Genomic DNA, 24,545 nt, shown 5'->3' on the forward strand with positions numbered 1-24,545 from the left:
CGATGCACCAGGAAGCTTTCCATGGGTTAAATGGTATTAATGGTCCCGTACCGGGTGCCATCGGGAGAAGTATGGAAGAGAGAGAGCGAAGTTTGAGCAGTCCTTTATTATTACTAAATAATTGTGTGACAAGCCCAGCTCGTCAGTTTACAGAATTGTTCTTTTTTCTGGCAATACAATGTACAAAAGCCATTTTCATATTTTGTTGAAAAATAGCCAGAAAATACGGGATTTTTTGCTACACTTTAGTGGCCTCTGATATTTTCGATGACTGTACATTATATCTTTTATATCAAAAATGCAACGATATTACCAACTAGTGAGAGGTCAGCACCACCGTATAAATGAGAATGGAGTCTTTCGTTGCGAATGCGCTATTTGCTATGTTGCGATTCATGTTACCCTAGATTATTGAGTAAAGCTGAGATATGGGAGAGTCGGTAAGCATTCTCGGTAGGTGAACAGTGCAACAAATGCAGGACAAAGACAATGCAAGCGCTTGTCTTGCCTTTGTCCCGCCTTTGTTGCGCTGTTCACCCACCGTGACCCTATACTATACCGGCCTCGCGGCGACCTATTAGAAGAGGAGAGGGCAGGGAGACAGCCAGTACTGCTGTCTTTGATTCTTACTCACATCAAGCCATTAATAAAGAATGTAAAGTTTTTTTCAAGCCTAGTTTTTCTCTGTAGCCGCAAGTACAAATTTCCTTCCGCTTTTACCTTCCTGTAATTAAAAGACGCCCCCATTCAATAAAGATGCTTCGTTATCATTAAAGACAGAGCTCCCTGTAAATAAATGCAGAGTAGGCTTGTCCGCTAAACTTTTTACGGCTTCCTTTACCTTCTAACCTAAGATTCTTCTTTAAGCTGCATGTTCACTTCTGATAGTGTGGTTACAAGTTAAATGTGGACAGACTGGCGGATCTAGTTAGACTTGACTAAAAATAACGCAGGATTGAAAAAATGTGGCTTAAGACGAACAGCTTTTTACATTCTTTTGGCTTCAACTTTATACAGCTCTTAAACGAAGGCAGTTAAATTCTCTGTTGCACCGAATTCGGTAGAACAGAATTATACGTGGTGAACTAGAAACAACGAACTAGAGTGCCTTTTGCGAGTTATGAAAAATTCTTTTGCGGATTAAAGTGAACAGCGTTGTTCTAGAAATTTTAGTGGAGCTCGGAATGGACCCAGATATCGCATAAATTATTCTCCAGGGGGAAGTCATTTCTTTCGTCTCGTGTTTTCAGAGAACATTTCCTTCTGGATGTTGGAGGCCGCTATAGCTCAGTAATGGACGTACAAAACGTGACCAAAAGGTGCAGTGGCAACGTCTGGTTATACGAAAAACCCGTTAGTTATGCGTCGGTGTCGTCATGCACTTCAAGTTAGAGCCTGCCTGAAACGAGAGTAATGAGCGCACCGATATCTTTACTACTTCAACTCCCATTATATCCTTGTTAACGACAAAGGAGCGACAGAAGGAGTGACTTCCAAGTTTCCTTTTTCTTCTTGAGGAAGGAGCGACAGAAGGAAAAGAACTGTGCAGCTCACTCGTGGTTCCCTGTGCTTGCAGGGAACGAAAGAGAGAACGAAAGAAGCAACAAATGCGATGAAAGAAAGGCGGCACTTGCTCATTATTGTGTCGCTCTTTCGTCCAGAATGCACTAGGCATTTTTCTGGTGTAACCTAGTCTCGCGAGCAAAGGAGGATAAATGATGACATCTACTGGTACGTCACACTCGTCTCACCCAGCCTGATCGTTAGTGTATAGAAAGGTGACAACTACGTATTGGCGAGGTGAGAGACACTATTTGCTACATTAGTGAATGTCTAACGCTGTTGGAAAACCAAAGATAACCGAAGAGACAGCTTAGGCGTCCTCGAAAGGTGCGCGTAGTCACAAAGAATGAGTGAGAAGTTAAAAAAAATTAAAACAGTAATGAATGATTGATTCAATATGTAGGTGGCCGGGAAATGAAGTACTTAACATTGATGTACTATACACAATTGGGTACCATAGTAGAGTGGTCTCTAAGAGTTACGTCAAAACTAAACTAAATTATCAGTTTGAGGAGCACCGAATACAAAATTTGGAGGTCAAGTGTTCTGATCCAGCCATTGACGCGTGACTGTTTTTACTTCTGCATTCTAATCAATAATCTTTGAGCGGTAAAACAATTACACATTTATTATGCCATTGGTTAAACCCAAAATTGATAAAGTAAGAGAAAGCATTCCTATATGTTATGTGGTATCTGAGACTGTTGGCTTTCTTCCTATATGTATACAATAACGTTATCTAAATGACCTGCCGTAGCTGTGTTATAAATTGTCGGACACACTGATGCATTGAAATTCCCGCATGCCAACATCGCACCTCAGTTCTTTACCTAGAGTGCATAACAGCATTTCCTTTAGACCTTCCACTTATTCTTCATGACCACTTTCTGAGGCTAAACAAGGCGTCTATTCACGAAAAGCTAGCTTTCACAAACACATAAACGAACGCAGCACATTCGCATAGTTCCCACACTGATATGCACGCGCAGTTGCGCACAGAAGTAGGCGCAGTATGATTCTGCGTTGCAAAAAGTACACTCGTCTGAGCGAAAATATTGAAACGAGCCCATATGCAAAGGTACTAGCTAAACTTGCACGCAAATACCATACCGCAAGGTTTCAAATACAGAAGGCATGAGCGGCGAGCAGGGCGTTCCCTTTTCCGCTGCACTATCCCGAACACGCATAAACACTCACGCGTACCTTTCGCAAAAGCTGCACGGAGTTGAAAAAAGCGAAAGAGAAGAAAAAGTGGAAGGAGTTTTTGATCCTGGCGGGCCCAAAACAAAACGCTGCCCCGGGAGGCACGACAGCGTCGAGTCGGGGTTTCTCAGCCAAAGGGAATCGATACGGGGGAAAGCTAGTTGGTGGGCACGTCGGGGAGAGCTCTACGGGACGTGTAGGGAAGGCGAAGCGAAAGAGGGAGAGCAGCGGGAGGAAGAAAAAAAGAGGAGAGGCGGAAAAAGGGGCGAAGGGGAGAGAGGAAAGAAATCCGGGTAGATGGGGAGGGGGCACACTTTGCGCATGCGTCCGCCTCTCTTCCCGCAAAGGGAGCACGGAGGCGTCTCCGTGTCTCACGACAGAGTTGGCAACTCGGTGTCGGAGAGACTGTCGTTCCTGGCGCTGCGATCGCCGCAGAGTCGTCGCAGCGCCAGTTTGAAATAGGTGGCATTCGTTGCTGCTTATTGCACTGAGCGCTAAATTTATACAGGAGGAATAATACTGTAAGGTTTAAGGTGAAATGTTAAAGGTCTTGATTCCAGAAAAGCCGTCACGTCCTTCTCAGGCGAACACTTCTCAGAACACTTATCTACACTGCACAGCAGTCACGAGTGGTAATTCGGGAAGACCTTGTAATGCACGCTGTTTTGTGACTAACGCGTTACCGAGCGAAAGCTCAGCCACGTGTGAGAAATTTCGAGGCGGGCGCCACCATTTCAAAAGTCGGTGACAGCGCTTTTAACAAATTTTTCTTAGATATGGACCGTATGTGATTGCTCCGCAAACGCGCCTAAGCTAAAATGGCTGCCGACATGAAAGCAGCTTGTCACGAATTCGTGCGCATGAATTTCAGTGGGTGGCGGTTATACCGTGCGCTTCTTTTCTGATAACAATGAAAGTAAAAATACTCCCAATCAGGGATCTCGCTTTGCTTGAGATATCAATCTAAATTAAGTTAATAAACTGGAATTGCATATTTGCGACAAAAATTTGCACGAGTTCAAAAGTCTCAAGCGTTACAAACTGCGTGATTAATTAAGGGTGGCGTTTACTACAGGTCGGGGTCAAACCCCCTGCATTATGCGCCAGCCAACATTAGTTGGCAGCATCCGATTTCAGATGCAGAACAAAAAAGATCATACCCTTTATTTTCGTTCTGTGAAAAAGGCATTAATAGTTTTTGCTTTGTTCAACTTGATCTTACAACCATTATCGACGCAGTCACTGACTTCGTTTAACTCAATGGGACCACAAATGTTGCGAGCATGCTCTACTGCTGGTCCACCAAGTCCCCAATTTTTTTTCTGTTATTTTCGGTTTCGTCTGAGTGCTGTAGGCAATTGCACAAAGGCGCAGTGTAATCTGAAGGTCACCTGATTACCTCATTTAGCCATAAATTATGGACATTACCCGCGCAGTGCAGAAAGTACCCACCAAGCATGCGCTCCAGCTGTGTACAGTGACAACCCTCACCCTACCATATGGTAGCCACCTGTAGCGTCCAACACAAGGCAAATTTAACCCCACTTCACAAGAGCAACTAACTGGTATGTCGCAGTCGACGCAAAAAATTTTGGAATCAGAGCGCGAAATAGATTCGCGTAAAATGAGAAACATTACTTCGGCATTTTTTTTGTTCCACATACGCAGCACGAACTCTACTGCCCGTTTCGAGCCACTAAACATCGCCGGAATCGAGAGAATTAACCAGATAACTGGTGCACCGAATGACACCTGTAAGAGCGCCATTAATCAAAACAAAACACCGACAAACGCACGAACCGCGCTAAGGAGCGCGCCGCTGTCTACGGGACGCAATGCCTAAAGAGCGCACGGGACACAGCCTGGGGAAAACGGAAAAAGAGGAGAAAATGCAGGCGGGAAGAAACCCGGACCGGAGCGGAGGGGAAACAGGGAACGATCGAGAGAGGGCCCGGGACCAGAAAGGATGTGCGGACGGTCAAGGCGAGAGAGAGCTGGGCTAAGAGGAGAAGGAGAGAGAGAAGGTTTACGGTGAGCGAGAGAGGAAGAGGAGATGAAGGGTGGTGGAAGAGATGAGGGCTCGCGTAAAACACTATAAAACAGGCGCGCGCGCGCGGGTTGCGATGGGCGAAAGAGTAGCGACAACGAAAGGAGGAAAAGACGGTTTCGTCGAAGGGCGAGAGAAAGGAACAGGAGCGAATGAGAAAGGGCAAGGAGCGAGAGAAAGTGGGTGAAGAGGGGAGAAAAGGGAAGTGGTGAGGGCCGCCGTAGGGAAAAGGGGAGGAGGAAAAGCGACAGAGGAGGACGCGGTGTTGGGGGCCGGGCACGGGGGAGTATCTTGGCCGGCGAGCGTGGGATTTCGGGAGGCCGATAAAAAGGGAGACTCGTGCTTCGCACTGCGCCGTGTTGCTTTGGCTTGGACGCACTCAGCCCGCAGCGCTGTAGGACAGAGCCGCTGGTTCGCCGCCCGCCCGCCCGCCACATCCGACTCGTCACACCCGAACATCGCAGCGTGTTGTTTCTCAGCTATTCGCACGGCCACCACCACCCTCTCCCCTACCTCGGCGCCGTGAACCTGACTTTCTGTTGTTTCTTTCCCCAAGCCAGCGAGTCGGACCACCCTGCCGACTTGCCTCGTGTTCTCTTCGAAAAGGGGGAGGGTGTCTTCAACGCAGATCGAACGCAGAACGCCGCACAGCTCTCTCTTCTTCAAGCCAGCGTGCATTGACTCGCTGACATTTTTCTTTCGTGCGTGTCTTTCCTTTTTTCCCCTACTTTTGAATTTTCGGCGAGTTCCGGAAAGAAAGTCGGTGCCTGGCGCGGGACACCACGAACTCTGTTCAGCTGCCGAGTTCTCCCGGACCGGTACTCGCTGTCTGTGCCTTCATCGTGCATCGGTTTGGCTCTTTGCTTCTGGTGGCGCGCTGGGAGAGATCGCACGGCGCGGCTCTGGTTAGGAAGACGCCCTGCGGATTCGTGAGGTGAGTCCTGTGTTTTTTTTTTTTCAGTATAAAAGTTAACTGAAGATAAAGACAAATGCCTAGATCAGGCTTCGATACCAATTAACATCGCGAGCTGCTATCCTATCTGGATTGTCCTTGGTTGGTTATACTCTTGACCGGCTATTATAGTCCCTATACTCTAGACAAGAATGCCGCTCGAAGAAAGCTGTCTTGATTGCAAGAATACGTTGCTACAATTATATCATCTAACTTGCTTCATGGAGAATATTGACTACTTCTGTTTAAAAAATACTGTGGATGTAATGCGTTGCGAGCACGAATTGGTGTCGACAAAGCACGTTTTTTATAACTGTGTAAAATTGGTAAAGGAAAACATAAAGTAAAGGTATAACATATCACAAGAAACAGTGTCAGAAAGAGCATCACAAACAACAGCGAGGTTTGTTTAATTTCAATGACTTTAAGTCGCTGTCAATGTCTAGCGTTGTTGAGTGTGCGCTTCTCAACTAGCGTGGTGCTTGGCGCGCCTATCGACGTTTTTGAACAAAAAGTATGAGTGTTAACATCTCACAGCACATTCCCACATGCAAATAAGCACGTATTGCAAGCACATCCAAGCAAAGATAGTCTATGTTTGTAGCACGTTTAGTGCCACCTCGCAGGCCTAAAGCTGCAGTTGCAGAGCAATATATTCGCGCACTTTTCGTTACATGTCGCGCCTGATGAAATAGAGTGACGGTCGAACGGCACTACTCAGGAGAATATCAACTACCAAAAATGCTTGCATGACTTAATAACCACGCAAGGCACTTTTGCTTGTTTTTATTCATTCTTTACCCTTACAACATACGCAGTGCCACAAGGCTAATATGGCAGGGGGCTACAGAACTTTATGAACAATTCCTCAGTGTGATGGCAAACCACATCTTATGGTAGAAAGTTCTAGTCGGTAATGGCACGCAGAAAAAATGAGCGTCTAATTAAATCTGGGCGTAAATAATATGGTCCAACTTTAAATTTCTGGTCATTTCGCGAATAAACTCAATGCGGCTGCTGTATGTAATTTGAAGCACTAATCGTTCTTTCATTGAGACAGAAGGTAAGAAGAATTTAAGCAAGATTTTCCTGGCCTTCATTCCAGGAATACCGACGAAGCGGGGTTGAAGTAAAACACGTTGTGAAGCAAGCTGATAACTCTTTGAAGAGGAATGTCTAAAAACATAATCTCGAAATGAGGACGAGAGAGACACCCCCTCCAAGTCTACTAAGTCTACTAGGGCTTAGTCTACTAGTACTAGGTTCCAAGTCTACTAGGACGACACGTACAAATATGGGACATTAAGAGTTCGTGTGCAAAAGAGCGCATAATACATTCACAGTGCAAGCTTTTCTGTATATCATTTTTATCGACATCCACTTGAAAAGGGCCGTTTTTGGTTACGATATACAATGCGGACACCGTTTCATCTTGGATAAAGTCTCTTTTTCAGCTATTGTTGAAGACCACGCGCACAGCCACAATATAAATGCCACAAAATAAAACAAGTACATAAACAAGCGCACAAAACAGCCCATACAAATATTTTGCGATAAATATGGTGAACTTCCGTAGTCTGTACAAAATATGGTACTTCGAAGAGCATTCAAAAGGGCTGCAACATAATTTCGAGTACAGCATCTAATACACCTTGGAAGCAAAAACGGCTCCTAGGTGTAATTTTATTTATCCTCTTTATGCTTCTCTGCCACACGCGCCATCGATCCCTCGCACGCGTACCAATATAGACGCCCAGCTTCGCGCCGCCCGCTGAGTGACAGAGCTCTCATTCGGCGACCGAAGGCACCAGATGGTTCCCTTGTGCAGCAGCAGAATCGTTGCTGTGGCGACAGCCTGCTCTTTGCCGAGTGCCTGCGCGGGACCGCATATCGCGCTTAGGCTTTCCTGCCGAGCCTGGCTCATTTGTCTCGGCATATTAGGTCCGAGCACGTGCCCGCTGTCTCCTTTGCATAACTCACCGTACATATCCCTCCTACAAAGGGCAACATCCTCTGCGAGAGGCTTTCAGCAGCGCCACTAAGTGCATTTCTCGTTGGCTCGTGCTTGAGCGTGCTTTTACTTATGCCTCGGACACGTTCTAAGTGCGTTTATCCTGGAAAAAAATTATTTATTTTCTACTCGGATGCAGGCAATATTAGGCGGCGAAGTATGACACGTTATAAACATTATTTTTTTATATTTCCTAGCCTTCCCTTTTTTAGACTTCAGTGAAACTGTTCATAACTAAATTAGAAACTTGAGTCACTCCGTCATAAGACAAGATATTGTTGCAGTGCGTGATTTTTAATAATCCAGGTCGCAGTAAGCTCAGAGGCGTTACTAGAACAACTGCGACTAGGCCCCGAGACAGATGTTTCGTGGTTTTGAATAACGCTTAAAATGTTAGAGAGCACTCAGGAAGGAAGTCGTACAATAAAAAAAGTTCACCCTAATGCGTGGTTCTCTTCAGTCATATAATTCACACCTCTCGAGTTTTGCCGGCCGATACAGGGGTACAAAAGACAATTCGGAAGCCTCCCGCGAAACTCTGCGCGCCTAGAAAACAAAAAGCACGAAACTTACATGTGCCAAAACAAAAGGATAACTTGCTGCTATCGCATTTACAACCCTCAAGGTTAGGTCCACGGCTGTTTTCAACCCTAGATCCCCGTGTAAAACTCGGCATTTACTTCGGAAACGAGCGCGAACCGCGGTAGTTTTGCTTTTTGTCCAAAGAAGTGCCTTCAAAACAAAGCCGGTGCTCTGCACGTCCTTGCAGACGGTGCAGTTATTGCTGTTGATGTTTTTGCTAACCTCTTGAAATGGCACATGCCCACACAGGGGAATCGGTCAAGAATTCGGGTTCACCAAGACTTTTTCAGATGAATTTTTTCATGAACGAAAATAAAATAAACGGCCAGTTTCTAACCCACATAAGATTTACTTTACGTTTTCTTTTCTTCTTTTTTTCAAACCACACTTCTGGAGAAATAATATAATCATAATAATAATAACTGGTCTTGGGGGGAAAGGAAATGGCGCAGTATCTGTCTCATATATCGTTGGACACCTGAACCGCGCCGTAAGGGAAGGTATAAAGGAGGGAGTGAAAGAAGAAAGGAAGAAAGAGGTGCCGTAGTGGAGGGCTCCGGAATAATTTCGACCACCTGGGGATCTTTAACGTGCACTGACATCGCACAGCACACGGGCGCCTTAGCGTTTTTCCTCCATTAAAACGCAGCCGCCGCGGTCGGGTTCGAACCCGGGTGGAGAAAAGGAAGCGAAGTAACACTTGAGCCGTTCGTGAAAAAGCGCCCTAAAGAGGGACGAGATAAAAAAAAAACCAGAAATTCAGGCACGCGCTGTAGTTGCAGTGCGTGCTATTGGTTCTTTTAAGTATTTCTCTCGCTCGATCTAAGATCCCGTTCGATAATAACGAGCACATTGATGCTCGATATACCGTGAGAGAACTTAACCATGTGTTCCTTGAAGCGTCATCATTAAGTAAAAAAAAATTCTCGCAGGAAACCTTGTTTTGAGTCCTTAATGAAAAAAAAAAGCATAACATTATGGCCTGAGCACCAGCCGGCCCAATGGCTGTACAGCGTCTAGTCGCTACGGCTATACTTTAGCGCGGCCACACACGCCTAATCAGACTCCGGGGCGTCAGTGGCGCCGCCGTGGCAGTGAATATTTATAGCGAAGTAATTTACCCCTTTGGTGCGCGCTACGGTGGTAATGGGGTTACTCAGAGTATCGTAAAGGAGACTCGTTAGCGGACTATTTGGGTGTCCCCGCCAATTTACGGCGGCTGGTGGTAACGATAGCCGCGTGGGTGCAACCTCGAGTAAGGTCCTTGTCTTTTATTGGAGTTACAATTCTTGTCCTATATGCGTTAAAATCCTTAAGCTGGTAACGCTGTGCGCAGTTAGAACTTGACAACATCTAGAAGTCCACCATCCGCCTCATCCCTAACCTGCGCTGTCCCTACAGGGATGCATACATTTCTTGGCTAAATACAAGTGTTTAGGCGGAAAGCTGAGCAATTTGGCTTTGATTCATGGTGAAAATGCAGCCCATGCTGGCGATGAACAAATCCAATGAAAAGGACAAGGCAATTAAGCGCTTCTTTTTTTGGTACATATATACTCCCCCACGTGTTACAAATTTGGAATTTGTGGTGTTCTAAGTTCCTGGAGGGATTGGAACATTCGGAATCACAATTTTTTAAAACAACTGTTTTTGTTTCTTGTTTCTGGTCTTCAGTGATAGGCTGGAAGATAAATCCAGACTGTTGAAGATCAAAGACCACAGTGACCAGGCGATACTGTTCCTTACTGGCATCAGACTTAAAATCGCTTTACAATCCACCTTCTGTACACTGGCTCAAGTAAAAGTCCAAGGCAGTTTTGTTTCGCAATAATAATCTTGCTGTTGTAGCGCGAAAGGTGTTTTTTAATGTGCACAAAACATATCTACGCTGAGGCAAACCTCATCTTTAATGCTTTATTCTCGTTAGAAAGGACAGGTCAACCTAGTCTTCTTCCGGAATGAAATATTTTCATCTTCTCCGCGTCCAAACTGCGTCTTAATAAATTGTATCGGTACCCGTAAATTATGTCGGAGGCTGTAATGTCTTAAAAATGAGCACAAAACTTTGCAAAATGGCTCAATGTTTGCGGTCCTATGTACTCTGCAAGATCTTCTGAAAACAGACTTTCAGGAACACTACGGTAAGTGTTGTGATCAGAAAAATGTACTGCCACCTGTTGCTTTTTTCTCGGGTTACTAATATAACATTAGAAGGACCGCGGAGCACCAATCGTTGCCTTGCAAAATTAAGCATGTACCGCCACATGCTGTGGTAAGTTTTGAAGGGCCACGCCGAGAAGGCTCTCCAAGTATTGTGTTACAGAGTGGACCACCATCGATCCCTGCTTCAACAAAGCACACCCAAGAGGGGGCCACCGTAAACAGCCATCCATCTTCCGCGTCACGGACGTCGAGTTGGAGAAGAGAGAAAAGTTTCCCTCGGGGATTTTCAATATGCACCCACCACCCTTGAAGCGGGCTCGCATTGTCGCCTGGAGAGTCGGCAAAATCCCTTCTCGGACCGGGAGGCTCAGCCCTCGTCGCAAGGACATGAATGCTTCAAGACGGCGGGCTTTGGGGCAAAACAGATCCTGACATATTGCTCTGCGAGTACGAAAGGGCTCTGCTTTGACGACATCTCGGGAATTGATTGTTTTTTCGCTTGGTTCGAAGGTTGGCACGCGCTGGAAAAGATTTAGAATCGCTTGAAAAAACTTCGGTGTCGGCGACAATAAGCATTTTCATCAATTTTCATATTTTTATTCGTTATAGCGCGTTTCTGTAGACCTAGAGATTTTTTTTATCACCCATTAGACGGCGCGCGACTCGTGGCAAAGCAGAAACTGTTTTCACAAGACTGAGTTTAATGCATGCACATAAGGCAGTTGTTCTCCAGGCATATGAAGAAGGTGAACTGCTTGTATTCAACGTGTTGAACACCACTTTTGAAGTGCTTGAAGAATTAGAGCAACCGACTATACAAGCGAAAAAACATATACGCTATTCTGGTTTCCTCTAACTGTTAATCTCAGCATCTGTGCGAAAGAATAACAGTCCTCAAGACTAGTCGACGCAGGCACGCATGCTTCTTGGTTTCTGTCATCATTAAACGATATATCCTCACACAAAAAAGTATATTTCCATCGTTTCTCTTGACCATCTTATGTTAAGATCATTTCCCGAAGGGTTTAATTAAGCTACTTCAGGTAAAACCACTTTTCACGAATGAGCATTGAAATATCGCCTGCCGCCTTTTACTGCACAAATTAGTTTGTGTAATAAAAATTTCCGAACATTTCTCTGACGCAGGATGGCCTTCAGCAGAGTGCGGACCTGAAGGGTACCTACAGCAGGCATAATGCGTTTACCTATCTCATCACTCTCGAACAAAGGTTATTTTTGGAGTTTTCGGACTGACGTAAGCGCTACGCACTAAAGAACGTGACTTGGTTCTTGATCACGAGAGGCCACAGTGGTCTCTTTATGAAATGTGGGCATGAGTACTTTTCTGGCTTTTCTGTTACGTTCAATTTTTCATCACGCGAATCCTTAATTGCCGTTTTGGAAGTTTTTGAATTCCATAGTTGACAGTACCTTTCTTGTTCTATTAATGCTACAATGAAACGCACGCCACCTATTCATAGCAGGCTCCTGTAAGTCATTATATTTATTCTGCTATTCTGAATTCCTGCTGCCACCTGCGGTGTACCACTACAAAGGTTGCTTCATAAAAATCATTTCATGACGACACAGTAGAGAGTTGGCAAATCCTGCATGACGTAACATCAAAATCGTCACCCTTGATGGCTTCTATTCTAGGGCTCATCGATTGGTTACGTCTGAGATCAATTTCCCTCATCGAAACTTTGTCGCTATTTTTAGAACATTACGGTAAAATTTTAGCTCCCATGTGGTGCCCATACTAACTTGCAGTGGCTATAGCTTTCAACTTAGCAAGTGTGTTTTAATAACATGCCGTCCTATCTGTTGTGTTGTGTGTTGAGCACGCCACTGGCTGTGACTAAAGAGTCCACCAAGTGTCCGGTAGGCTGTTTTATGGCTGTTGGCGAACGATGCTGGTGATACAAAGAATGTCTTCAGGCGCTACGCTGAGCGCAAAGGAAGCTGAGTAATTGCTCCTTTAATACAAATTTATTCCAGCGAGGGCGATTATCTTGAAAACGTTGGTCTAGCCATAAATGATGTTCAGTGATGTAGTTAAGCATAAGTGCGGCAAAAGACAGAGCTGTACTTTCAGCAGTTATAAAACATTGTCACAGTTCAAGTTGTGCTCTTTTTTTTTTTAATCTTCTTTGGAGACAAACTCCCAGACTGCTAACTTCCTCCTGGAGAAAAAGAAGTGACAGCGCGGACACTAGCGGGATCCTAATCCGCACCCTACACGTGTCTTAAGTCTCTGAACATCTAAAGAGAATTATCTGCGCTCAGGAGGAAAATATTTCGGGTTCAGCGCACTTTGCCGACGCCCAGAAAATGCCACTCAAGACAGTACCGTTGAAGAAATGAAACAAACAAAAAACTTTCAAACTTGACTTCAGCGGTAAACGAGGGCAAAATGTCTCCAGTAAACCTACGTCCACACCCCTAGAAAATAAAACCCACCACCTCCTCTCCCTTCGCTGCACCGACTTTCGCAACCACAAGCCATAGTGGCGCTGGTTAGGCTGCCGTGACAACGCACGCAGCGGCGCCTGGCGCATGCCACGGACCCCATTTTCGGGCTCACACTTGACGCGTCACAGCTACACTGTGTTTCTCAACACTTTCAGGAGAACGGCCCACACCAGTTACCGGCACACGAGTTTCCCGCGCCGAAAAAAAGTGTGGTTACCGCTCTGCGCGCGGTTTCCGTTTTCGAGACACGTTCTTTGAACTCTAACCGCCGCGAGCTGATCAAAAGAACGACGTGAGAAGCATAGCAATGAGGTGGAGCAGCGTGGCCTTTGCGCTGGTGCCTTCCTTTTCCGTGCTGCTAGTTGCCTTTTTCCACTGCGCATTCATTTGTCCTACTTTGCCCCTTGTTGCGAAAGCTTATGCGTACAAACAATAAAGGTAAGCTTTCGCATTTTTGACGTTCTAAAATTCTGACGTTCTAAAATTGGTAAGCACGAAAAGAGAAAAACAAAAAAGGGCTCTGTACAATACTCTGTACTTGAGCCGAGAGCTCGCATTTCAGGCAAGCCACTTGCCCTGAAGGCATCGCATGCATGCCACATGTCTGCGCGACGACAAGAAGTAGGTGAGAAAGAAAATGCTAGATGAATTTTCGTTTCCTTCTGGTTCACGGAAAATACTGAGAATATACCATCACTTTCCCGTCGTCATAATAATAATAATAAGTGGTTTTTTGGGGGAAAGGAAATGGCGCAGTATCTGTCTCATATATCGTTGGACACCTGAACCGCGCCGTAAGGCATCTGAATTAAGATTCTAGAACCACGATAAAAAGAGAACTTCGGGTGTCTCTGCGTGTGTGCCGCTGTGTGGGATGCAGAGCTCTGGCGTTTCGCAACGCACTAGAGCGCACACGCAAAGAAAACGGTATGACTGGGCGGAGGAACGTTCATGGAAACGTCACAATGCGAGAGGGAGCTCTCATAAAGAATTCCATCTTTCTGTGTTTCATTTCTCCTTTCCGCTACGCTCTCCCCTTAATTAGATGCTAATTAGCCTCGCACAGAGCGGAACGTCAATAATCTTCCCTCTTTCTTGTTTTGCTCATACAGCGTACAAGGAATTGTTTCTGCCGACAAATAAGGATAAAGGAAATATTTTCCGCGAGATCAAAGACACGCATAATATTATGCGTACAACTATGAAGTAGGATCAGAAAGGTAGATGAATTGAAATGCGATGAGCATTTCTTATCGCTGCGTTATGCCTGCGTTCGCTATTTTGTTCATACTTTATTAAATTTGTTTCATTACTCCGCAAGTCTCATCGACTATTTCTCTATTTGGGATGCATTAACTGTTTTCCTGTTGCTTACCAAAGTTCATTCCGTGTATGTGCGTGTTTAATATTTCGATATTGTTATTTATTACTTGTATTGTATTTCTTTTTTACATTTCAACTTTTTAAACTCCTCTTATACTCCCATATCAAGGAACAAACTCCAACAAACGAGTGATTTTCGGACCCCACGAAAGAAAGGCTTAAAATTTTAACTCCCCCTCCCTACCTCCCCTTCCCCTCAGAAACTTCGCTGAAAAGATAAACGGACTTCTAACATATCAGCGAGTCACAGAAATCACATTAACATGACTAAGAAGTACCTTGCCATTCTTTTTTTCCTTTTTGCACAGAAATGTTAGCGCGTGAAACTACCTTTCATTGTGCGATAGCAGTCCTGGGAAGTTTTCTGCATTGCGTAGCGCAGTGCGGCATTCGGCGGTGTAGAAACTCTTTCAGAAGAGGTGGGCGTAATACAACCGCTCTCGCAGCATTTATCTTGTGGAGTGGAACGGTCTTGAAATGACGCGCGAATGCTCTTAATTGGTTACTTTCTTTTCGTGGTTTTCAACACCCACGGCATTCACGCCCTTCAGTGAGCCTTCGTTGTTGTGAAAAGAAAGAAAATACTCGAAGCCATTTATTTCGGCGACAGGTTGCAAAAGACTGGTGTTCTCCTCCGGAGAAGGTGCTGCATTTTTTAATCTTCTTTTCTGGTTTCGTGTTAACGTCTTCGTGCTTTTGTATGGCTACAGTTTTATTTACCGAATTGGAAGGCTTGAAGAAATAGCGCAAAACGTTAACAAGCTTCAAAAAGCAATGTCTCGTTTTCTTTTGGCTCTTTGTACCTCTGCGACAATTTTTGTTCAACACGTAGCCCACGGATTGATAATATTATTAGATAGTTAGCAAAGTAAACACGGCTGAAGTATATTGATGAGGAATTTGCTACATGAACCAAGTTATCTTCTTCCATGTGGTTTATCCCTTTCTGTCAAAGCGCTAGCATTCGGTACGTTTGCAACGCACGAAACATGTGCAGCAATTTACTTTCTTTTTAGAGCTGGGAACTACTAGGCCTACGTCAAGACCCTCCTCTCGATTTGTACAGCTAATCACCTATGTGCAGGTTTAAGTGATTGGCGTTTCGCACCAGCGATTTGAATGAAAAGTTTTCGGAGCGTTCAAAATCCTTTCCTGCGTTGCTTTTGGAGTGGGCGACAATCTATTCCGCCGGTCAGACCACTTTCTAGATATTGTGAAGCAAGAAAATTTGTCCCATGTAACTTGTTCTTAGTGCCTCCTCCTTCGATTATGTTTATTTCTAGAGGAACACCTTTAGTATTCGGCTGTCTCAAAGAAGTATGACGAAGCGATCAAAAGTTTTTAAATCGGTATTGATATAAAATGCAGACCTTGCGACAGCTTAGACATTGGAGTTATACATATTCTAAGTAAGACCTATCAAAGAGCAGGACCATGACTGCACCACCAGTCATTTTGGGGAGACGAGACTGTACGCCCTTCGGTGTGCCCCTAAAGAAGCACTACACTGAAAGGCTTTTGCTAAAATATCTCCATGTCATTCTTGCACATTGTGATCGATAAATACTTCTGGAATAATCTCACCATAATTTTCTGCTTGGAACATTGCGGGGTAATGTGAAGTAACCTTCATAACGGTCACTTAACATCAGCACGATTATTGCGTATACATATGCACTCTGTTGGGAAAGTTTGAAATGCACAAGTTAATGGCGTACCGAAGGAGCCGTGGGCTGTAATTAGGCAAGATAAGAAAATCCCGTTTGCGGATAACTGTTCCCATGAAACGAGCAGAAATGGGAACTATTTTTATTTTATGGTGCAAAACAGCTGTGCAGAACGCGGCGCCTATTTTTCCTGTTGCGTTTATAAGCGTAATTTTTTTTCCCATTCTGCCTTACTGCATCAGCTTCTTGACTTAAGGCTCAGTATCAGGTTACTGTGGACGATCGCTTAGCCTTCTTGTGGGCTGAGGAGCTGGCGAATAATTTGAGACGAAAACTGCACGCGAGCCCATTATCTTCATGGCCCAGTCAAGTTCAACGACCACATTGTTCATCGGTTCCCACCACTTTAAACAAAAGAAATTCATGGTGAATGGAATTGATGTCCTACCTTCTTCATTAAGCACCCAGAGTAATCAGATGCCATGACTTCGTAGAAGCCATAGTCTAACGCCCGGAGCAAGAACCAAAAAGAACGTCTAATCGCTGGGACGCGAAGAGGTGCGACCGTTACGGCAACAGATTAACGCCAAGACGTTTAGTAGCTGGAAGCACGTGTGCCAGACTGCGGCCCTCAGCGAAGACTGCAGGCATGCGAGAATCGGACCAGAAGGTAAACACCGCCGTCATACGGATGGCGCTGCAGCACAAGCTGAGCTATAAAAGAAGCCTATTGTTGGGCACCGTTTCGTAAACATCATGGAGGTGGCATGGTGATGGCGTGCTGGTGACGTGGCCCCCGTGAATAATGGCTTTGGGAGCGTCGGCCCGTCGTTTTCACAATAGACTGTGCGAGAGATTTGTTTATACCGACCTCAGGCACTTATCGACGCCCTGCCGTTCCAGAAACGGAGCGCCGCTTTGGAAACGCAGTGCCGCGGCGACTTCAGAAGTAGACACTTCGATGGAAGATACTGTGAATGCAGGGTTTGTAACGACCCCGAGACCGACGCTCTATTCATCAGAAGTCACCACAAAATAAAAACCGCAGCAATTTTTTTCCTTTCTTTGTTATCTTTTAGGCAAACTAAAGGCATCGGCGTATCTACGGCCACAAGAATGAAAAGGTTCCGTTGGAAACTCTTGCTATATTTTGTACGTTCCCATAACAGTTTTCCTCTCGCGCTTTTTCCTCCGGTGTAATTTTATGTGCTGAACGTTTAGTTTATGAATTTATTTATTTCATAACTTTACCCTGCGCTTTCGCAAATGAGCCTTCTTTGTCATGCCTGAAAAACGATTCTTCAAATTCCTGATCTCTCATTTTTGATGTAGACACCTGTGAGTGTTTACACTTTCTCGTAGCACCTGGGTGGAGTACAAAAGAATGTTAATCCAGGCGCGTGGAATACTATGGTGTGGTAAATACCCAGCCGGGGCAAACCAACAGTCAACAACGATAGTGTCACTTACCGCACGATCACTTAGTTCTTCCTCTGGCCGCACGCCTGCCCAGAAATGCAAAAGGTCGATTAGCAGCTAATAATAATTGTTTTTTTTTTGGGGGGGGGGGGAGAAATGGCGCAGTATCTGTCTCATATATCGTTGGACACCTGAACAGCGCCGTAAGGAAAGGGATAAAGGAGGGAGTGAAAGAAGAAAGGAAGAAAGAGGTGCCGTAGTGGAGGGCTCCGGAATAATTTCGACCACCTGGGGATCTTTAACGTGCACTGACACCACACAGCACACGGTCGCCTTAGCGTTTTGCCTCCATAAAAACGCAGCCGCCGTGGTCGGGTTCGAGCCCGGGAACTCCGGATTAGTAGCCGAGCGCCCTAACCACTGAGATACCAGCTCGTTCCGGAAGGTCTCCACGTAGCAACGTAGGTTAGCTAAGTCAGCACTGGTTAGGTGAACACACAGGCGGCACACATGGAAGCACAACGCATGGAAGTAACAAGTTTTTCAATTTTGAATTTAGGAGCAAGGTTATAATACGAAACTGATGACCGCCAACATCGAACGCAAACTTTTTTATTTTAGTTTTGTAAAGATCAATGTGTCTCGAAACATCCAACTTCAAAACAGCGTTTTAGAAAGCGCGTTAAGTTGGCTTTGCCCCATTGCAGATATTTTACAATAGCGTCTTTCGCACTTCTTATAAATCAAATAGTGGCGCAGTTGGTGTATGTTATTATCTAGAAAAAGTAGACTTTATTTCGGTGGCAATACTCTGTGCAGAAATCAATTTCATTAGTAGATAATCGAGGAATGACAACTCAACAAGTTTTCAAATGTGTGCTTTTGACGTTGGATATTTCCAACCACACTGCTTATTAACAAATTTAAAAAAACAGGCCTCACCTTCATTGTTGATAGCCATAAATTTAGCAATATAACCTTAACCCTAAAATCAAAAATAAAATGTTAATCTATTAATTTTATTTAAATAGTCATCCAATTATTTGCACATATTAGGTACATAATGGCTGCCTTGCTGTACAATCCAGCTCAACAGACTGCACCGACGGCTCTCTCAATTGTTAACACAAAAATCTGTGAAGGTATTTAAAAAATTCGCCCTGTATTTGAGAATACATGTAAGTGACATGTATTGTGACATGTTATTATAACACGGAGCCATAAAAACTCAGGCACGAAACGATCATTCACCAAAGTTTCCTTCCAAAACGATATTCAGGCTTCCCTGACTCGATACACATACGAGCAAATTCTACGCAAGCCAAAATGGAAATCATGTCGCGGTTATTTCCGAAAACTTCAGTGCATAAGAAAAGTGAAAATGCGGCCTCTAGATGTGAATAATTCTATCTCACAAACGAACAAAGTGAAAACCTTGTTTTCTTATCTGGTGATGAGAAGCAAATTTTTTTCTTTACAAGAGAAAAATCACAAGCTTTCCAGGACTGTTCCTTATACTTAGCTTTCAGAACCCACAATATGTAGCATGCAAACAACCCGTCCGCTGCTCAGTAACATTCTGTTGGAAATATTCAGCACTGGAACTTTCAGATGCCAGAGCCATAGCTGCATGCACGATATGTTCTTGCAGCCGCACGTACATCTCAAGTTTTCGACACGTGTAACTATGTTTGACACATGCCATCCATCTAGCATTACATCGCTGGCGTCTCCTTCAATCCGCGCCACAGTGCGCGACTTCATGATTGCAACACACTCCATTTGAAACCTGGAGATTGTGCCTACCAACGGTGCGTATTGGGACAGGCATGTGCGCTCTGATAGCTCAAAAACTTTAGTACATAAAATGTTTGCACTCAATTTGTCCCAAGGTCAATTTGTCCCAAGGAATCTCGCTCGAGAACCGGTGCAATTCGCGCTCAGTGACCACTACGAAATGGCGTATGCAAATCTAGGTTCCTCCAAAGATACGCACTGCTCGAGTGCAAGCCCTGTGGGAATCTCTGTACCCAAAGCCGGCATGTATACTACCCTGCTTCTGCGACGCTCTAGGCGTGGATAGGCACCTCTTGCTCAACGCTTCAAAGTTGGGTAGCACGCATGCATAATGCCATCCTTTAAAAACCTATAGGATAGGATGCCGTAAGGCGGGAACTGCGAATACTTTCTACTGGCTTCAATATCTCGAACGTTGTACGAGTTACCAGGAGCGCACTGCGGCGTCGCTTTCCAGTTTGTTTTCGCTTTCTGAATCTAGTTCGCTTCTATAAAAAAAAGGCTCTATGAATAAATTCACAACCTGGCCGTCGCTCATCACTGACAAGCCGCCTTACAACTGGCTGTCAGAATCGGGCAACGTTGTCTCTTGTTATGATACTAATGCCCCTCTCAGCCCCGAAATAATGCGACGTTACTAATACAAAGTTCAGAAATACATCTATTGATCTGCCGTGCTATCAGCGACCGGCTATTCAGAGGTTTAGTCGTATCATATCAGTGCTGGTGCATTCGTCATTCCGGTCTACAGCCGACACATTGCCTATACACATAAACAGATGCGCGGCTCTGTTACAGAAATGAAAACGGCACCGAAAACAACTTCACAGTTCCGATAGGCAAGAAACTTCCTGAGATGCAATAAACGAACAGTATTCCGTTTATACTCTACCCAACGTTTGCTACGCCAAAGACATTACAGTGTCTCCGAGCGAATGTTTACCCAGAATATCTAGATGAGCCCTGTCGGGACAAATACACTATTCAAATAGCATGCAAAGTAGGGCTATCAAGAGCACAACCCTTCCTTATGTTGTGTTAAAAAGACATGCAAAGCTGGCATTTACCATACCACGCCTGCGACATCAATCCGCAACAGTGTATGAACCACTGAAGCATGGCGGATATGTTGCCGTTGGCCCTGGAAACTTCCACAGGTCTTAAGTTTCCCCCGCTGTACGGAGGACGCATTTCAGAGCGCAATTTTCGTCACGTGCTATGCGGAGTTTTTTCGTACCTTTCTACTTTGTGTTTGTTTATCCGTTGTGCATATGTTATTGATATTTCTATGTCTGTAGCTGTGTATTGTGTAGTGTACTGTGCACGTGTATTCGTTCAAAGCAGCGGAAGCTAGCGCTCTCGTGCTGAAGAATAGGCCGAGCAAGAAAAACAACGAAGGCGAAGGAAGTAATTACATAGCGAAAAAAAGAAAGGAAGGAGCACGACAACGCAATATAAAATGGTAGAGGACAACAGTATGATAGGACCAGTGTCATATATCTTTTAATAAAATGGTCTATAGACAGTCTATAGACTTCTGATTGACTCTATTGCCTTCCTATAGATATATCTTTTTGTCTATTCATAGTCTATAGACTTTCTATAGACAAATGTTTACTAAAAGTGTATGGCCATAAATGTATAGATTGTCTGTAGACTGTCTATAGGATTTGTATTGCCTGTAGACTATTCTTTAGGGTTTGTCTATAGAGAGTCTATAGACTTTATAGACAGAAGTCTATGGACAGTCTATAGACTATCTAAATAAATTTTGTATGCACAAACAAGCTCGCAGGCTGAACGGAACAGACAAAAGGAACAAAAGAGAGAGAAAAATACCAGAAAAGAAAAAAGTAGCAGAACCGAGATGGACAAAAATACCGAAATAGAGAGACCGAAGGAAACTGGAATAATGAAAACGAGTGAAAAAGAAAGAAGCCAGTACGAGTCAATGAAAGTAAACCAATGGGAAGAGAAAAAAGCAAGAAAGCGGGAATTAAGGGATGAAATGGAGGGTGCGAAAATAAAGGAATAAGTTAATCTTTTTCTCTCCTATCACGTAACACCCGTGCACACAAATTTCCACTACAACCTTGCGCGACAACACTAAGGGGAGCCCTTCCATGCGTGAATGAAACCACAATGGAACCAAGCAGCACAAGACGATGCCCTGAGAGCAGCAGTTTTTGTCCAATGGCGTCTGCAACACGTGCGTGGGGGTGCACGTGTCTCTTCCACTCTGCAACACGTCTGCCAGCAGCCTTTCGTCTACATTTCGTCAGTCTTGCCTTCGCCGGGCTGTGGACTATTTTCGCCTTGGTATCCCGCAGCGCGCAATGCGATACGCCCGCAGGACTGAGCCCCGCATCTCTTGGGCGGATCAAGTAGCGAGCCGCACGTGCCATTACAACGCGTGCGTGACGGAAATTGACCGTTTGCTTGTTACGTGGTCGCCTTGCTTGCCACGGCCACCACGAGGAAAGACGGAAAGACTATTAAAATGTCCTCAGAGCGTAGGATTCTCCAAAGAAAGGAGAGCAGACGAAGGGCCAAGGCAGAAACCGGAGTTAGAGGGATGACGGGTTATGCGGAGAAGTTATTGCGCTCGGGAAAATAGGGAACATGGAAAGAAGAGTCACGGTAAACTGCGCGCTTTTCGCCGTTTGCTGGCCACCAGGAGCCCCTGTTGCCTCGGAAACCAAGGGCAACTGCATTACCCAAATTAAGGGCCGGTTGTTTGGTACATAAGAATAGGGAAGATGCGGGGAAGTTGGGAAGGGAGGGAACGGAGGGAATAACTTGGCAGAGCCTTCGACACTCTGGAGCGCTGCTCGCCTCCCTCCCTCTCTCCCTTTCTCCCTCCCCTCTTACCGCCTGCGCTTCCCACGCGTAGGCTTAACGAGTGTGCTGTGCGGGAAGTAGCTCTACGTGGGTCTTCTTTTCCTTCATTGCCGGGCTAATCATCTTAAAGACCACCACCGGCGTTGCCAGGAGGACTGGCGAGAGAAGAGAGGGGGGGGGGGGGGGGGGCTGTCGCGTTACAAAATGGCTGCTGCTGCGATTGCGCAAGTGGGCCCTTCCGCAGCAGCCAAGCGTCCGGACCTAAATTACGGAGCGCAAGGTGAGGGGAAGATATCGCGCTAAAAGGACGCTGGGGAATGTCCCCAAGACGTTGTGCATTGAGCCATCGACCGGTGCGATTAGGTCCTTTATAGCAGCACCTACACCACGTTTTCTGTGCGGAGTTTTCAGCAACCGTGAAGTTGCACTAATAGCGATTGACGGTAGTAGCCGTAACGCTCTTGTTGCAGAGTTTTATTAACATCACAGACGACGCCGCGGTGGCTATGTGGTTATGATGCTCGGCTGCTGACCTGAAAGACGCGGGTTCGATCCCGGCCGCAGCGGTAGAATTTCGATGGAAGCAAACGTGTAGAGGTCCATGTACTGTGCGATGTCAGTGCGCGTTAAATAGCCACACGTGGTCGAAATTTCCGGAGCCCTTCACTATGGCATCCTTCATAGCCTAAGTCCCTTTGGGAGGTTAAACCCTCATAAACCATCAACCATAATAACATCATAGGATGTTCACAGCCTTATCCATGTTATTTGGAGTTCTCGGATGATGAGTTTACGCTACAACTAAACACACGGTAAATGGCCAAGTGGTTATTACATGCAAAATCCACTGTTCCTTATAAGGCCCACAATCGTACATTGCTCGGGAATGATTTCCTCCGGCACTGCGCTCTTCAACATCCCTCGCAATATCAATACACGAGTGTTTTGGCCTTGCGCCTTTGTTGCGACCCACAGATTAATGCTCACTATAACCGAATACAAAAGACGCTCTGCGATCGTAGCGCGTATTAACCCGACAGCGTTAAGGAGCTCGTGTCTCAGAAAAGCCAATGTCGTCGGCGTTGACCGTGAGAGAAAAATCCCTCCTCCTCCTCGCAATGTACGCTACTGCCCCAACAGATAGACCACGACGGCAGCGCAAGGAAAGGACGCCTGTCACATATTTCGGTGGACAACACGGACCACACCGCAAGGGAAGGAAAATGAAATGAAAATTGGTTTTAAGGAAAGGAAGTGAAGCCTGTCTCACATATCTCTGCGGGCACCCGAACCGCGCTGTAAGGAAAGAAAAATGAAATGAAAATTTATTTTAAGGAAAGGAAGATCGCGTCTGAGATATCTCGCTCGGGCGCAGTGAGGCCGTGCGGGCATCAAGGAATCGCGCGGTGAGCGGCGAACAACGCAGCGCACATCCAAAGCGCGTTCACCACGAAGCTTGCGGCTTGCTGCCCGTTCGTTCAGCGCGGAAGCATTGCTGGCGTTAGTGGCATCGGGTTTGTCGAGAACGATGTGCCGACGAACTACGACTGCAACTTGAGTCCCACGCGTTTTGGGCAAGGCGCCTGGCAGCACTTCTACGTGGTTTGCCGCTCCGTGCGTCCGTTTCACCGTACGTAGCAGAGCGATTTGTCTAACGGGCAAGGCATCGCTTCGAACTGGCGATGGCGTTCCGTGGACTCCGTGGCAGTGCTGCAACACGCTGTCGCGTTCCACTGTTAAAGGCGAAGCTTAAGCGTCCTGCAATTTTTTTTAGCCCCTCTGTTGTCCGAAGTTCCTTCCTAACCTTCGGGAGAGTTTCCTTCAAAATGATTTTTTTTTTGTAGCGAAAAGCTTCACTACGCTAGGTAAATCAGTCGTCGCGTAGGCCGGAGAATGACTGAATGACCTTCCGCCTAACCACGTTAGCCGTGTATGACCACATCTGGTACAATTATGGTGTCGAACCCTTGACCCCTGACCTTGAACCATGACCTTTAGTTGACCTTTGACATTGGGTGACATATTCACCTTCAGAACTTCCTATGAGGTGATGTGAAGCCACGTGATGACATCCGATGGGGGTGTCGTAAGACCGCGTGACACACGTCATAGCCACGTGGTCATGTCGGTATATATAGGACGGCTGTCGCGAGCGTGTAGCAGAGCTGCCATGGACGGGCATCAGACGCTTAGCAAGCGTGCTTGCATTTCGCCGAGTTCCAGGGTTAGCCAAGTTAAGCCATTGCCATTTTTTTTTTCGTCTCGCGTGCTCGCATTTTGGTCATTCATCATTTTCTTTCACATAATATATTTTATTGTATAGATGGCCATGAAACATTAGAAGGAGGAGTTGACTAGACGGTTCTTCGTCACAAGAAATTGTTAACCGTCTGCAGCTCTCCCTGCAGCTATGGTTAGTTATTTTAAAACAAATTTATTCTCCCA

The 24,545-nt window shown here is 45.5% G+C and overlaps 1 protein-coding gene across 1 annotated transcript in view; it reads left to right on the forward strand.

Moving 5' to 3' along the window:
• The first annotated feature begins 5,109 nt into the window (after positions 1-5,109).
• Positions 5,110-24,545, forward strand: part of LOC144104231 (xibalbin-1-like) — a 131,211-nt gene continuing 111,775 nt past the window's right edge. The window contains exon 1 of the mRNA XM_077637110.1: positions 5,110-5,747. The gene's annotated coding sequence lies outside the window, so the exon portion shown is untranslated. The remainder of the gene's footprint in view (positions 5,748-24,545) is intronic.

This window comes from Amblyomma americanum, chromosome 9 (assembly GCF_052857255.1).
Source record: "Amblyomma americanum isolate KBUSLIRL-KWMA chromosome 9, ASM5285725v1, whole genome shotgun sequence".
NCBI classification, from domain to species: domain Eukaryota; kingdom Metazoa; phylum Arthropoda; class Arachnida; order Ixodida; family Ixodidae; genus Amblyomma; species Amblyomma americanum.